The sequence below is a fragment of the Lacerta agilis genome, chromosome 1 (assembly GCF_009819535.1).
Source record: "Lacerta agilis isolate rLacAgi1 chromosome 1, rLacAgi1.pri, whole genome shotgun sequence".
Classification (NCBI taxonomy): Eukaryota; Metazoa; Chordata; class Lepidosauria; order Squamata; family Lacertidae; genus Lacerta; species Lacerta agilis.
Window position 1 is genome coordinate 122607864 of NC_046312.1, and position 17337 is coordinate 122625200.

General features: G+C 49.1%; 1 pseudogene; it reads left to right on the top strand.

Moving 5' to 3' along the window:
* The first annotated feature begins 1154 nt into the window (after window positions 1-1154).
* On the top strand, window positions 1155-8767 carry LOC117047979 (annotated as a pseudogene).
* The last annotated feature ends 8570 nt before the right edge of the window (window positions 8768-17337 follow it).

The following is a 17337-nucleotide window of genomic DNA, read 5'->3' on the forward strand; positions in this document are numbered from 1 at the left end:
TATTGCAGCTGAAAGTAGAATAAGCAGAATCCCACCCTCTAAGTAAGCACTAGTGGAACTTCTTGGGCCATTCACCTCCTTCCTGCTGATCTTCCCTCCCTGGCACGTTGATGCCTATTTTGCATCCATAACGACTATAATTTTCCATTTAAAAATAAAATGGAGACTGCTGGGACTATTGACAATTTTTTTGTTTTTTTAAAAAAACATTTATTAGCCTATTTCTCAGTACTCTATGGGGCTTTCTGTAGTCTCCCATCCATTAATTGACTTGGGCCATAGATTCAGCCAAAGAAATGCATTATGTTAATTAAGTGGTATCTCGGGTTAGGTACTTAATTCGTTCTGGAGGTCCATTCTTAACCTGAAACTGTTCTTAACCTGAAGCACCACTTTAGCTAATGGGGCCTCCCGCTGCCTCTGCACCGCCAGAGCACGATTTCTGTTCTACCCTAAAGCAAAGTTCTTAACCTGAAGCGTTATTTCTGGGTTAGCGGAGTATGTAACCTGAAGCGTATGTAACCTGAGGTACTACTGTATTTGCTGCATCCAGCCCCATACCACATTCAGTGCTTGCCAAAGTTGCAGTAGTGGAATAATTAAAACATACACAGACCCGGTGCTTTCCCCCCTGGGGTTACTCAAGGGTACTCAGTACCGGCACTCCCGCCCCCTCCCCAAATGTTAAAAATGTGGCACCCACTGTAACAATTTCAGGGTAAGTACCAGAACCATTATTATTATTATTATTATTATTATTATTATCATTATTATTATCATTATTATTAAAAAGCACGGCACAACCCTAATTATAAACCACCGCTATGGAGAAAAAATATGATTTTGCAACTGGTCCCAATAGGCATATGTAACAGAAAACAGCAGAGGCAAAACGGATTGCAGTATGAACTCTTACAAGAAGTAGGTTTTCTGTTTCGTTGCTTTGAATGGTGTATCTTCTTTTAATGACTTCACTGAACAGAGAAGCTGGTACCAGAGCGGTCCCTCAATCTCACCTGCCGTGTGTGCATCCATCCATCCATCCATCCATCCATCCATCCATTGCCATGACATCTGGCAAGTGCTGGGGCGGAGCCTCCTAGGCGCGAGCAGTGGCAGAGCGGTTGCTGCCATTGGCGAGAGATCCCAGCAGCATGGCGGTCTCAGAGGATACCTCCTCCTTGACAACTTCACGGCTTGACAGGGCGGGCTCCAAGAGTGGCTTCATGCGCGCCAAACTTGCACTGTCCACCAAGCCAGACACCACCGTGTGCTCCTTTGAGCTCGGTGACTGCTGCACAGTGCATGACAAAGGTGCGGTGCTGGTAGCTTGTAGAGGTTTGGAGCTTTTAGTTAACAAGCTCAACCGGTTGTCCCACCCCAGGAGGAAGAGCGTCACCGGATGCTCTGTGTATTGTTGTACTGTGTAATGTGATACTTTCTTTTTCTGTTGTCCGGAGAACGGAGAGAAGGGAGAAGCCACCAACATGGCTTGCGTCTCTCCAGGAATGTAGATTTATGCCTTGTAAAATAAAGCTTCTAGATTAGAAAGAAGCCGGACTTTGTTGTCTGTAATATGCTGGCATGCACACACCCCGTTGCGTGAGAGAAGATAAGAGAAGATAACTCTGCTGAATAGCACAGGAGACGGCAGCAAGGAAAAACGCTTCAGGCAGGTACTTGCACAGAGGAAGTGTGCCGGGCTCCGTTAGTGTGCAGAAATTGGTTTGAAGCCTTTCCAACAATCAAAAACGCTTCAGGTTATGGATCCAAGCTTTTCCCGATTCTGGACTGATTCTGGAGCAGTTCCAAGGATCCAGAACGTGGTGCCAAGCTGAGAAGTGCCTCCCTGGCTTGGACTGTGATGGAGCATCCAGGGAAGTTTGCTTTGCCAGCAGGAGCATTCAGCAGTCTGCTGAATGGCTCAGGAGCCTAAAACCTGCTGCCAGAGGTTGGAAGGCAGCAGGGAAGCCCAGATCGAGGGCTGCAACAGCAGTTGTACCTCTCTGGTGAAACCCCCATCTGTGGAGCCGGGTGAGAAGCTACAGATTCGTAAGTACGCTACCCCTGGGCAAGATGGAGGGAGCCATAGCATTCCCAGCAAGGAGGAGGGAAGCTTTTGTTTGCAAGCACCTCCAGCCTCACAGCTTCAATGCAGAGGGCTGTTCCCTGAGAGCGTTGATGTTCTGGCCAACGCCTGTGAGGAGGAAGGTCTGGCCAGTGCTTGTGAAGCCTGGAAGAAGACCCTAGCCCAGTTTCACGGGGCTGAGGGACTGGCTGAAGTGGCTTTGGAAAGCTCGCCCCCAGCTCGGCTTATGGCTGTTGTGCAGCAACAGTGCCATGGAAAGCAGGAGGGGGGCCAGATCGCCGTGGGCTTTGCTCCCAGAAGAGGGGGGGCTGTTTCCAAGTCTGAAGCCAGTGTAAAAAGTTTTGACTGTGGAGCTGTATTTTGTCACGTCGCCTGCACCTGGTCTTTTGTTGACGTGCATGGCTGAAGATAAGGGCAAGGCCGTTTCTCACAGCCATCAGGTCACGTGCCCAACTGAGTGAGAAGGACGGAGCCGAGATAAGCCCTACTGTTGTGATGCAGTCACCGAGGCAACGCTGAGAGAGGCCAACCCTGGTGGGCTGCGTGTGATGGTTGCCGTCGGTCGTCATCGTTCCTCCTGGTGGACTTGTGAGGAACTGCGAGTCTCCTTCTACAGAGCAGTTCAACGTACTGGCTGCTGCAGTCGAGAGGCAGTTTGTGACTGTTGGAGGCAAGAAAAGGCTTGACTTTTTGCTAACAGTCAAGGGACAGATCCAAGGGACAGAACTGGCGTTTTCTGTGGCTGTTGACATAACTCTGTATTGGTTGTTTATGTCAAACCTTCTGTCCAATGTTTTTGCTGTTTGCTTTGTGATTATCACCTGTTCTGATTGCAGGGGCCAGAAGATGCTTCTACGCGTGAAAGGCAGCCAGGACGGGCTGTTTGCTGTCGAGGGGCCTCAAGCAAGAACAGCGGAAGGTGGCACTGATGCAATGTTTGCTCGGTGCACCAGTGTGCCCGTGCACCACTTATGTTTGTGTCAGTGGTACCAAAGGCTGGCAACTTGCCACTGGGACAGTGTGTTGAAGCAGCCTGAGTTCTCTGAAGGGTGCAAGTTAAGGGCATGTAACAGCTTTCTTGATTGCAGGGTTTGCAAGGTCCAGGAGTCGACATCCTGCTACCCCGCGTCTGACAGGGAAACCACGCGTCCCTTTTCCCTGGTTCATGTGGCTGTTTCTGAAGGGATGCCAGAAGCTAACCTGGGGGGAGCGTGTTGTTCTGAGTGTTGGCTGATGCTTTCTCTCACCACATGTGGTCTGCGTTGCTCAAGGAGGCAACTGAGGCAGCACCACTGGTTGCAGTGGAACAGCAGGTTTCTACTGGAGTAGGCTGTTCCCAGGTCCTCAGTGAGAGGGGGAGTAAGCACAGTGTGACTAACCTGCTTTCTTCACAGGTATGTGGTCTTGCAGAGAGCCAGCAAAGGATGCTGCATGCTGCCACTGAAGACATGCTCTTGGATGCAGAGCTTCCACAAGTGTTCTGGATGGTCCTGTCAGTGCTGGACAGGATGCGCCACCTGCTGGTGGTGATGGTCCAGGTGGATCAGCCCCAAGAGGGGGTATTGCTGTGGCTTTGGCACCTGCTGGTGGCTCGGGCCGAGTTCCCGGCCATCAACAGGGTGCAGCGCAGCTAGTGGTGACTCCAAGGCAGCAGCCTGGGAGTGCACCCGCAACTCCTATGTCACGGACTAGGAGGCAGGCCACGCTTGGTGACTCTTTGTGTGGCAACTCTTCTCCAGGAGCCTGGCGCAGGTCTCGTCCCGGAGCAAGAGCAGGGTTTCTTTGGCAGTGAAGCAGGAGCCCAAAGGCGCGCCGACGTCATCCTTAGGTGGTTCAGTTAGGATGCACGGGCGCAGCAAGTCTGTAGGTGAGATGCCTGATGTCAAGGACGTGCAGGTAGAATCCAGTGCAACTGGAGCAGAGGGAGAACCTGAAGTGGTATCACAGCAGTCTACACGATCCACTGAAGGGATTCTGCCCGAGAGGTTCACGGCCACTAGCGTGAGTGCTTGTTTGGTTCAGTGTGAACCGGAGAGCCTTGTGAAGGTTCAATGGGTATCTCAAGGTGAGGCCCAGAAATGGCAGGATGCCATGGTAGAGCAGGTAAGCTCAATGAGGTCTTTGGGTGTGTGCACAACCACGACGCTGTCAGAAGGTCGTTGGGCGTGCAGACTCAAGACGGCAGCAACTGGCGAGTTGCAGTGCAAGGCTAGGTCAGTAGCCAGAGGTTTCACTCAGGAGGAGGCGGTCCATTGTTACGAGGTACTGGACGCGCCCTCTCTCAGAAGCGAAACCACGCGCATGCTTTTAGCGGTTGCGACTCAAAGCAGCTTTGAGGTAAGCCACTTTGGTTTGGATGCCTGTTTGGATTCCGACCTGGATAGGAGAGGTACGAGGTACCTCCGCCAGGGTTCGAGGACAACGGGCCAAATCAGGTGTGGAGTTTGCACGAGGCAATCACTGGCTTGAAGGAGTCAGCCAGAGATTGGTCCTCAGGCGTGCAAGAAGCTTTGAGAAAGCTAGGTGTCAGCCGAGTTGTGCTGATAGCTGCCTGTTTCTGGCAGGAGTAAGTCCAGAGCAGGAGCTAGTTCTGCAGTCCAGTGCGGACATGCTTTACCTGGCGGAGTCCAGGGGACAGGTGCAATGGTTCGCAGAGGAGCTTGGTCAGTCTTTCCAGCTCAGGAACCTAAGCCCTGTTGGTGTTTACCTAGGTGTGCAGGTAGACAGAGTCGAAGACGGTAGTGTCTTGCTCAGTCAGACTGGCAAGGTAGTGCAGTTGTTGAAGAAGTGCAGAGTGTCTGAATGTGCTAGTGTCAGAACACCCATGGAGACGTGTCTAGGTGAGGACAGTCAGACCGGGGAACGCTCTGAGTTCGAGAGCCCCGAGGTGTTTAGGTCAGCTCGTGGGAGGCTGTTGTTTCCTTCATGGTTGAGCAAACCTGACATAGCATTTGCTGTAGATCTGTTCAGCAAGGTGGCTGCAAATCCCAGCGTGCATGCCTGGAATGGCATGGTGAGAGTGCTCCAGAGTTTGCAGGAGACTAAGGAGTTTTGCCTGGAGTTGTCAGCTACCGGTGAGCCCCAGCTCACGCGCTGGTGCGACGGCGGTTGGGCAAATTCCGAGGACAGGAAATCTGTGTCTGAAATGGTTGTACAGTGTGGGAGCTCTAGGCGGGCTGAAGTCCCGGTGCCAGAGCCTCATTGCTCGTTCTCGTGCAGAAGCCAGGTACAATGCGTTGTCAGTGCTTTGCAGGGAACTGGAGTTCTATAGGTGTTTGGTCCAAGATCTGCGTTCAGAGTTGCCTGCCCATGATGGTTTGGGAGGACAACCAACTCTGTTTGTTGGTGGCAGAGTCTGGACAAGTCAAGGCCAGACCCAAACACCTAGACGTTCTCTTTCGAGACGTGTGCGTTCAGACCGGCTTGGAGAAGCTGAAGTACTGTTCTGGTCAGGTGAACCAGAGAGTTGGGTTCACGAAGCCCCGGAGCTTCCAACGTCATGGGGAGTTCTGTGAGGGTTTGTGTGAGGTAAGCTGCAAGCTTACAACGCCCCTGTGTGCGGGACAAGAGGGGGTGTAGAGGTTTGGAGCTTTTAGAGTTAACAAGCTCAACCGGTTGTCCCACCCACAGGAGGAAGAGCGTCACCGGATGCTCTGTGTATTGTTGTACTGTGTAATGTGATACTTTCTTTTCTGTTGTCCGGAGAACGGAGAGAAGGGAGCCACCAACATGGCTTGCGTCTCTCCAGGAATGTAGATTTATGCCTTGTAAAATAAAGCTTCTAGATTAGAAAGAAGCCGGACTTTGTTGTCTGTAATATGCTGGCATGCACACACCCCGTTGCGTGAGAGAAGATAAGAGAAGATAACTCTGCTGAATAGCACAGGAGACGGCAGCAAGGAAAAACGCTTCAGGCAGGTACTTGCACAGAGGAAGTGTGCCGGGCTCCGTTAGTGTGCAGAAATTGGTTTGAAGCCTTTCCAACAATCAAAAAACCGCTTCATAGCTGATGTCTCGAACATGTGGGCGGCCATTCAAATGTTGAGCCAAGGAAACCAGAAACTCGAAAGTGTTGCACTTAGCCAGGGGAACTTTGAATCATTTTTTAAGGAATCTGCTTTTGGTTCGCCACTGTAAGTCTGACGTATATAAGAATATGGCAGGGAGTAAATCTGACAAGGAGGGAGAGTGGTTATTTGGCATATAAGGGCTCTACAGGGAACACTGCCCATTTTGAAGATACTCTGTTTTGTAAACATGATATGTCATCTTCTGTTGGTGTGTGGGCATTCGGGTACTCTAAGCCAGTGTTTTCAACCTTTTTGGGCAAAGGCACACTTGTTTCATGAAAAAAAATCACGAGGCACACCACCATTAGAAAATGTTAAAAAATTTAACTCTGTGCCTATATTGACTATATAAAGTATTTTTTCAATTTTTCCCACGGCACACCAGGCAACATCTTGCGGCACATCTTGGTTGAAAAACACTGCTCTAAGCTGATGGGCAAAAACTTGTTGGATTTGTATTTGTGGATATGTTAGTGTTAGTGAAGTGTTTGAGTTCCCAGATAATGACCAGTTTTCCAGCTTTGAAGCTCTGCTAATTCAGATGGGGCCTAAGGAATGTATTCTACCTATTGGCAAGGCTGCTGGAGAGAAGAAAAGCTGAAAGAAGTTGTTAAAAGAGAATAGATTCTGATTGCAGAGATGAAAAAGACTGTGTTTAACAAAGGACATTGTTCAAAATCTCAACTGCTTGCCGAGATCAAAAGGGAAAGACTGTGTGTTTAGTGTGGCATTACTCAAAATGCACCAACAGCTCTCCATCTCTTCCTTGGCTGCGGTGATTAAGTATTTAGAATTATTTAGATGAGTCTAATTTTGGGCAATTTGAAGTCTCCACCTTGGACCTCAATTAGTATGTCACACTGGATCATTCTGCTGTCAGGGCACTTAACCTTTTCCAGGGATCTTCAGACAATGTCTGAGGTACCCAGTCTTTGGCCAGCATGTTAAATAAGTGCAGAACAGCTCAAGGACAGAGGCTGGTGAACCAGTGGATCAAACAGTCCTAGTGGACAAGAATAAAACAGACGAAAGGCTAAACTTGGTGGAGGCGTTTGTGGAAGACGCAGAGCTGAGGCAGTCTCTTCATGATGTGCTCCGTCGCTTTCCGGACTTCAATCGGATGGCGAAAAAATTCCCCAAGAAAGTCACACTCTAGGACTGTTACAAAATTGTTGTTGTTCAGTCGTTCAGTCGTGTCCGACTCTTCATGACCCCATGGACCACAGCACGCCAGGCACCCTATCCTTCACTGCCTCCCGGAGTTTGGCCAAACTCATGCCAGTCGCTTCGAGAACACTGTCCAACCATCTCATCCTCTGTCGTCCCCTTCTCCTGGTGCCCTCCATCTTTCCCAACATCAGGGTCTTTTCTAGGGTCTTCTCTTCTCATGAGGTGGCCAAAGTACTGGAGCCTCAACTTCAGGATCTGTCCTTCCAGTGAGCACTCAGGGCTGATTTCTTTAAGGATGGATAAGTTTGATCTTTTTGCAGCCCATGGACTCTCAAGAGTCCCCCTCCAGCACCATAATTCAAAAGCATCAATTCTTTGGCAATCAGTCTTCTTTATGGTCCAGCTCTCACTTCCATACATTACTACTGGGGAAACCATAGCTTTAACTATATGGACCTTTGTCGGCAAGGTGATGTCTCTGCTTTTTAAGATGCTGTCTAGGTTTGTCATTGCTTTCCTCCCAAGAAGCAGGCGTCTTAATTTCGTGACTGTCACCATCTGCAGTGATCATGGAGCCCAAGAATGTAAAATCTCGCTCTTACAAAATATACCAGGCTATTAATCCGATACCAAACATGATAGAGGCAGCGGCAGAGGAAGCCTCTTGGGCACCTGGGGCGGCATGCCCAGGGGTGGGATTAACCCATAGGGACGTAATGGGGTGCTCAGCATGTTGTGCTGTCCCTATGGGCGCAGCGGCATGCCCCGTGCTGTGGGGTCCCCATCCCTATGGGCACCGCACACTCTGTGCCATCCTGTGCCATTCCTATGGGTGCCACAGCGGCACACCCCATCCTTATAGGCACTGCATGCCACGGGGCACCCATAGGGACAGGGCACGCGGCACCAATAGGGATGGGGCACATGGCACCCATATGGGGCGCGGCACAGCATTCATAGGGATGGGGTGCGCAGCGGGGCCTCAGCTGCCCTACAGCTGGGGGGGGGAGGCAGTGGGCGGACAGTGCAGAGCCTGCAGGCACCAAGACGTATGGCTCATGCACACTGCAGGGCCCGCAGTGACGAGTGCCGCCCACCACTTTGTCACCACCGTCAGGGTGGCACTGGGGTGGACTGCACCCCTGCACCCCCCCTTTGTACGCCCCTGGATAGAGGCACTGGAAAAAGCTTTTGGCTGCAGTACATTTGTATATGCATTGTTCACAGGACCTGTGAGGGTGCTGCTGTCTGACTTCTCCAATTTCCAAAAGATGACTGATAAAGCTTTAGACATGAACATGGTGGAAAGCCACAGATACCTCTTGAAACCCTCCCAAGCCTCGCCGAACTGAGAAAGAATATGGATAAGCTAGAGCAGTGTTTTCCAAAGTGGCCAGTGCTGAATGGTGTCATGGCTGGATGCTATTGTCAGTTTTGATCATGCGTCATATGAAGTGTACACCCATTTTTAATGTGTAATGTTTTATTATGTTTTTATGCATGTTGGAAGCTGCCCAGACTGGCTGGGGCAACCCAGTCAGGTGGGTGGGGTACAAATATTGTTGTTGTTGCTGCTGCTGCTGTTGTTGTCGTTGTCATCCTAACAACCTAATGTCAGTGGGAGAATCGCCTAATGCAGTTTCCCCAGCAATGTGGTTCAAAAATGCCATGAGACCCTTTTGGGCCAAGAGTTGGCAAGCCTATTTACAGTTAGATAAGGCTGTTCTGGGTTAAAATTGCTGTTGCGATGAATTTGTCCTTCTAGATAGTTGTCTCTCTCAAGAAGCTTACTGCCATTCAGTACTGTTGCTCTAGGGTCACCCAGCTAAGAGAGCTGACATTTAAACAGGGGCGTAACATTTGCCTGGAGGAGCTGACAAAGGCTGGCAGTCGGCACGGGGAGAGGGTGTTGGGTTTTTAATGGAATTTTCCGCTGCGTTACATTGCGCCCTGCAAGCACCCTTTAAACTAGCAAATGGTGCCTTTTAGGTTTTGACTCATAAAGGAAAGCCTGTGTGGCTAAATGCAACCTGTAAATGCACCGAGTTCAGACTTTTATGGATTCAGATTTGGGCTTTTTGTGTGCCCATTGGATCCCTTTTTGCACTATTTCTCTATTAGACTATCCGTTGCCAAACGCGCAGCGAGAGGAATAAGAAGAAGAAGAAGAAGAGTTTGGATTTGATATCCCGCTTTTCACTACCCGAAGGAGTCTCAAAGCGGCTAACATTCTCCTTTCCCTTCCTCCCCCACAACAAACACTCTGTGAGGTGAGTGGGGCTGAGAGACTTCAGAGAAGTGTGACTAGCCCAAGGTCACCCAGCAGCTGCATGTGGAGGAGTGGAGACGCGAACCTGGTTCCCCAGATAATGAGTCTACCTCTTAACCACTACACACACTGGCTCTACTACACCACACTGGCAGTACACCATACTGTGTTATAGCAAAAGTGGCTTAAGCCTTTATTTACTTACCTGCGGTTTTCAGATTCGAATCCCAGCGGGTCTCTGCAGAGGGATGTCTCTGGCTCACCTGGACTGGTATCCTGTCAGTTTGCTTTCACGTTATTCAGCCTAAATGTATGACAGGATACCAGCCACACCTTGCGCTCTCCTCTAGCAATACATTGGTATTAATTTACATACATATTCTATGATATTATTTATCTATGTACATAGTGATGACACTTCATCTATGTACATAGATAAATAATATCATAGAATAAATAAATAACGAACAATCCACAACCCTCGGACAAAGTGTGCGATGGCAAGTCCTTGCCCCAAATTGCTTATACAGTGGTACCTTGGTTCTCGAATGCCTTGGTACTCAAACAACTTGGAATCCAAACACTGCAAACCCAAAGTAAGTGTTCTGGTCTGCAAACTTTTTGAGTGTTACGCTTCCGTTTTGAGTATTACGTTGAGCTCTGACTGTTTTTGCTATTTTGCGTTTTGTTTTTGCGGCTCCTTTTTGTGACTGTGTGGAACCCAGTTCAGCTACTGATTGATTGATTGATTGTGTGACTGCAGTACATGGTTTATTGCTTTCGTTTTATGGATCAATGGTCTCGTTAGATAGTAAAATTCATGTTAAATTGCTGTTTTAGGGGTTGTTTTTAAAAGTCTGGAATGAATTAATCCATTTTTGCATTACTTTCCATGGGAAAGTGTGCCTTGGTTTTGGAATGCTTTGGTTTTGGAATGGACTTCCGGAACAGATTAAGTGTGAGAACCAAGGCACCACTGTAATCTAAAAAATACATACGAGGGGGACATCAGAGACAAAGGTCTGAATTTACCATCACTTGCAGAGGGCCTCGTAAAATGCAGCTGAGGTCCACCCTTGGTGGCTCACCCTATCTAATACCTAGAAACTCATTGCACTTTAAGAATCCAGGTCTATGCAAACTGTGGGTTATAGTTAAATAATTCCATAATTCAAAAAGCCTAAAATGCATATATGTTCAAAGGCAAAAACTACCTTACAAAATTTGATATTATATCAGATCTCATTCTTCCCTCCTATGCTACTGCAGCCACACACAAGTACAGATTTCCGAACAGACCACACACCCCAAGAGTCACTGCTTTGGATAATGAATTTAGGCGTTGTGTTTTTCTGTTTATCGAGCCTCTTCCTTCACTGCTAAAACAATCACTTCACTTGCAGGACTCTGGGATCTGTTCTAAGCAGTTTTTTTTCTCCTTCTGTTCCCTCCATTCATTCCTGCTAGAGAAACTTAAATAGGATCTGCAGCGGTTATGGCTTCCTCCCACACTGTTGCATTGTCTCTTGTGGTTTGAGAAAGTATTTGTGGAGGAATTTATGATCGCTTACTACGATTTATTTTTTTAAGGCTTTCATTCACAACACCCTGTCTATTTCAGCAATTCACTTTCCAGCTTTCTTTGTGTGCGGCCACACTCTGTAATTGTTTTTCCATGCTCAAGTCTGTTCTTGAACACTTTGCTGTCACGAAGGTAAAAGGGCTATGCTTATGCTACACTTGTGTCTCTTGAGCGCATACACACACACACACACACACACACACACAATCTTAGAACCATCTTAATTTAAAACATCCTGAGCTCAGGCACCCTCCAGTCTTTAGATCTGTATTGATCTTGCATCAGTTCCAGTTACAGCGTATTTGGATGTTTGTTGATTCAAATTCATATACAATGTGTCATAACCTTAATGGACCGTGCTAAGATTTGTTAAGTTGGCTATTTTTATACTGCTTGCTACTTGTTGTCTTGGCTACTGGTTAAGATCATGTAGAGACCCGTGATTCCAAATGCTTACTAACACCTTGTCTCATAAAGTGCACATAGATTAAGTATTAGACGTTCAGGTTTGCTGTGTCAGCAGAAGCCCCTTCCTGTTTGACAGGATTTGTAGGGGTTTAGCTCCTCTAATGTCCATCAGCACACTGAAATGTCTGGGGCACTTCCTGCTATGTGTGCAGAACAAGGAGGCAAGCCATCATTTACTCCTGTCCTTTTAAAAAGGGGCTGCTTTGCAGAATCACATTATCCGATGCTCGTCATCGCCGGAGCAAGCTGAACCTAAGTAGCTCACATCCATCTCCATTAGCTCCTCTCCATGCTCAGGGAGGGAAGGAATAGACCAGAAGCATGCCAGCTTCACCGGTTCTCAGATTTAGGGCTGTAAAACAAAGCTCTGTTTAGGAAAGACGACCACTGAATGTGTTGAAGAATTCCCCCAAACACCTAAAAACAGTGCTTTAAAAACAAAACAAAAAAGTTTAGCGGTACTCTCGTTTTTCTACTCATATTGAAATACTGCCCCTCAATGAGACCAAACTTAGATGCACAAATGTTTAGGGGTATGCATACCCTTGTGTCCCCCCAGAAAAAAAGCACTGCCTAAAAAAAAGAAACATCTAACCTCTCTTAGTCCTCTACCCCAACCGCCATGTTAGTTCTTGAACCATGGCAATTTAGACTGCATGTTTCTTCAGACTTGATCCTGTCCCCCTCCCCCATGTTACACTGCCAAAGGCTGCATACAATGATGCACCATGTGAACAGTGACAATTTATATCCTCCTCCTTATAGGCTGTCGTGTTTGTAAGGCAGGGTGAAAGTGCCACTTCCATGGCATTGATGTGCCCCAATGTGTTTGTTTACAACACATTCTGCAACCAACACCCAGTGCTGATTCTAGTGTCTCTTGAATGCAAGATAAAAGAGGTCACACTCACTTTTCACACAGAGCAGGAGATCTGTTGTGTTGTTCAGTCGTTCAGTCATGTCCGACTCTTCGTGACCCCATGGACCAGAGCACGCCAGGCACGCCTATCCTTCACTGCCTCTCGCAGTTTGGCCAAACTCATGTTAGTAGCTTCGAGAACACTGTCCAACCATCTCATCCTCTGTCGTCCCCTTCTCCTTGTGCCCTCCATCTTTCCCAACATCAGGGTCTTTTCTAGGGAGTCTTCTCTTCTCATGAGGTGGCCAAAGTACTGGAGCCTCAACTTCAGGATCTGTCCTTCTAGTGAGCACTCAGGGCTGATTTCTTTGAGAATAGATAGGTTTGATCTTCTTGCAGTCCATGGGACTCTCAAGAGTCTCCTCCAGCACCATAATTCAAAAGCATCAATTCTTCGACGATCAGCCTTCTTTATGGTCCAGGAGATCTATTGAGCACCTTTAAAAAAAAATTGACCCATTTTATTTATTTTCTCAAAATCCCCCCGAGCTCTACTGGATCAAGCCAAAGGTCAGCATTCGTCCCGCCCCGTCCCTTAACTCAAGTCAGTGACTTCTTCCCCATCGCCCCTGCATGAGTCCTCTGGTGGATAGTGAGGTTTGAGGACCGACTGAAGCACTTTCCGCACTGGGGTACAGGGATAGGGCTTCTCCCGTGTGTGGCCCCTCTGGTGAATGGTGAGGGTGTGCTGCGGGTGAAGCTCTTCAGAGAGGGGAGCTCCTATAATATAAAGGTGCTACAGAGCAACATGCTTACTTCTTCCACTTGTGTGCTGTGAGCATCTCCCTCTCCTTTTGGCCCTTCCTACACCTCTGAAGGCGACATAAAGGCTGACAGCACCAACCCCTGCCATGTGGGAATCCCTTGCAGATGACTGCAGTGCCTGGAGACAGACTGTCAGTGTTATGTATTGAAGTTCTCACCCTAGGCCACTAGGGGTGTGTGTATATAGTTCATTCTGCTGCTGTTTTCACTCAGGTCCGCATATGCAAATGAAGGATTCTAAACTGACGCTCAGGGATTGGGTGACTGCATAAAGTTGTTACTGTTGCTTTGTAGCTGAGTTCTATATAAGCAGGTTGCTGAGCCCTTCAGCTCAGTCCTGTTCCAGCCTGAGAATAAACAAGACTGTTTGGAAATCACTGTGTCGTCTGCTGTGTTCACCCACGGCTTAACAGTCAGGTCATGTATCCACAGCAGTAACCAGAGGAGGAATGACCACTGGGAGGAGCACGGAGAGAAATGCCATGGTGCGTCCACAGCAGCACAACCGGATGGCTTCATCTGCCCCAGCTGCAACAAAACATGTCTCTCTTGTATCTGTCTCTACAGCCACAGCAGGAGCTGTAACTCCCCAATGGTTTGACTTCACTCCGAAAGGTCCACTTCTGCATTGTCTCCCAAGACAGATGGATGTCAACAGTCCACACCAGGGGTCTTCAGCCGCCCCCTTTTAACTGTCTTTCCTAACTCCTTATTTCTCCCCACTGACCATCAACTTCAAACTGACAACCAATCAGAGTCTGTTGTTCCCCAAGATCAATCGATATGAATTCACTTGATCCATTCAAGGGGTTCGGGTTCTCTCTCTCTTTTCAAATCTGGTTACCAAGCAGCTACGTACCACTAAACAGGCAGCAACAAAGGAACGGCACAAGACCTCCAACGTCAGCAGAGGTCACAGAAACATAAGCAGAGCCGCATCTAAACAGCATTTATCCATAACAACCTATGCTGCGTTCCTATTAATTTGGCAAAAGCTGTTAGTTCCTGTTATGTATTGGGTTTAACACGTTATGATTCTAACCAATCGCAGAGCGTAGGTGGATGAAAGTTCTAATGGCAAGCTCTGTCAACTGTCAACTGCCAACTGGTAGTTCTTCTTGTTGGGCTTTCAGAGTGTGTTCTTGTTTTAATATGGAAGTGAGCTGTTGAATAAACGAAGTTATATTGGGCTTCTGACTGTTCCTGAATATTTAATACTGGCGACGAAGGTGGGATGCTGGCCCTCCCGGTTTTGAGGCCTGCCACTCACAGTGAGCTTGAGTTGGAGGCCTGGATTTGAGGCCTGAGTTGGCACTGCAGCACCGCCCTGCCACTCATAGTGAGTGCGACATCAAGTCACGCTGGACTCTGCGGAGAACTCCGGTAGTGAGGAAGGGCCAGCAGCGCCTTCGCAATCAACCAGCACAACACAAGCGACAGCTCAAGGTACGAAAATGGCCACTGGGCAGACTAGGCCACCACCAGACTTCGACTTGAGCCACCCCGAGCAATGGCCACAATGGCTCCGCCGAATAAAGCTATGTTCGGCTTCAAGGGTTTACTAGGGAAATTGATAAAGTAGATGTACTTCTCACTGTGCTGGGAAGTTCCGCCATCACTCTACTGGAAGGTCTGATGGCACCCAGGGACATAGAGGCCTGCACTTTCGATGAGCTGACACAGGCTATGACAAGACACCTCGCGCCTCAGCCAACTAAGAACCACTGCCGCTACGACTTGGCGCACAGAGTGCAACAAGCGCAAGAGTCAGCGAGTGAATACATCACCGCGCTCCGGCAATTGCGATGTATTGCCAATTCACGGACATCGAGGAACGACTTCTCGAAAGATTAATCACTGGCGTGCGAGACAGCCGTCTCCGCCGCAAGCTGCTGGCAAAAGATGACATCACAATGATGGAAGCAATTAATATGGCCACAGCCTTTGAGAAGGATAACGCCCATGAGGCGGCCTACAGCCTACATGCCGAAGTGAGAACTCACCGCATACAGCGAGACCGGTCACCTTCAGTAGATTCCCACAATGGGGATGTCCACCGAGCTTCGGACAGATCCGACCGACACCACAGCTCTCAAGCTACGAGCACATTGTCAAACCAGCGATCATCTGACCACCTCAAGGGACCTGCGCCAGCTGCGGAGAAAACCACGAGCGGCGGACATGCAGGTTTCGGAATGCCACATGTCGCCGCTGTGGGAAAACTGGGCACATTGGTCGAGTCTGCCGCTCCAAGACCTTCGGAGCACGACCCAAGCAACGTGTCCATGAGGCCTACATAGAGGAGGAGTTACAGTCCACCTCTTCAGCCAGGGTACTGCAACTTCCGTCCCCGGGGCCCAATAAGCTTAGGGTGCGACTCAAGATAGAGGGATCCCCGTGTACTATGGAGTTGGATACCGGCTCATCCTACTCCATAATATCTGCTAAGACTCTGAAAGAGCTTTGTCCTGACGGCGGTCCTCCTCTCCGCCCAGCCCCCATAGTTCTGCGGGACTTCCAGAGGAAAAGAATACAGCTAAAGGGTATGGGCACCTTCAAGGTCCAGTTTAAGAAGTACACCAAGAATTTGAACCTCATCATAACAAAAGGCCCATTCACTAGCCTTCTAGGCCTAGCATGGTTCGGGCCATTAGGCTTAAGCATTTCAGGGCTTAATCAGATTTCCCCAGGGGCAGAATTCGAATCAATCTGCCAGGTTTCCATCAGTCTTTGATGGAACCCTGGGCCTGTACAACGGACCCCCGATTTCCCTACGGCTGAACCCCACAGTGCAACCCATCCAGGTCAAGGCCCGTAGAGTCCCATTTGCGCTGAAACCCAGGATCGATGAGGAGCTTGATCGCTTAGTCGCACAAGGGGTCTTAGAGCCGGTAGATTCGGGAACCTGGGAAACCCCAATTGTCACACCGGTTAAGCCAGATGGCTCAGTCCGTATTTGTGGTGATTACAAATGCACCCTGAACCGGGCCTTACAGGACCACGCATACCCGGTTCCAGTAGTGAACCACGTGTTAGCGACCCTGGCTGAGGCCAAGATTTTCGGGAAGTTAGATTTAGCGCAAGCTTATCAGCAGCTGCCCGTTGATGAGGCTACCGCAGACGCCCAGACAATCGTGACTCACAGGGGTGCTTTCAGGGTCAAATGCCTACAGTTTGGAGTTTGCGTGGCCCCAGGGTTATTTCAGAGCCTAATGGATCGTCTCCTTAAAGGCATTCCCGGAGTCACACCGTTTTTCGATGATGTGCTGATTGCCGCATCATCAAAAGAGGACTTTACCGCCAGATTACGGACAGTGCTCCAACGCTTCCAGGCAGCAGGACTTAAAGTAAAGCAGAAAAAGTGCCTGTTGGGAGTTAGCAGTGTGGATTTCCTGGGGTTCCGGGTTGACGCGGATGGCCTGCATCCAGCAGAGGACAAAGTGCGCGCCATTTGCGATGCCCCAGACCCAAAGAACAAGGCAGAGTTACAAGCCTTCTTGGGACTTCTTAATTTTTATCATGCATTCCTGCCACACAAGGCAGCCGTAGCTGAGCCTTTGCACAGGCTCCTGGACAAAAAGCACCATGGATCTGGGGCCCTCGACAGGCCAAGGCTTTCCGAGGGGTCAAAGACTTGCTTGTGTCCAACTCAGTGTTGGCACACTTCGACGAAAAGCTTCCGGTGGTGTTGGCTTGCGATGCTTCCCCTTATGGAGTGGGCGCAGTACTGGGCCACCAGCTCCCAGATGGGAGGGAAGTTCCAGTGGCTTACTTCTCCCAAACTCTCACGTCGGCAGAGCGCAACTACTCCCAGATCGACAAGGAGGGTTTGGCAATAGTTAAAGGAGTCAAAAAGTTTCATGACTTCCTTTATGGTCGGCCTTTCACAATCATTACAGACCACAAGCCACTCCTGGGACTCTTTGCGCCCGACCGCCAGACACCCCAGATGCTTTCGCCACGAGTATTGCGCTGGTCCATTTTCCTGGCCGGGTACCAATACTC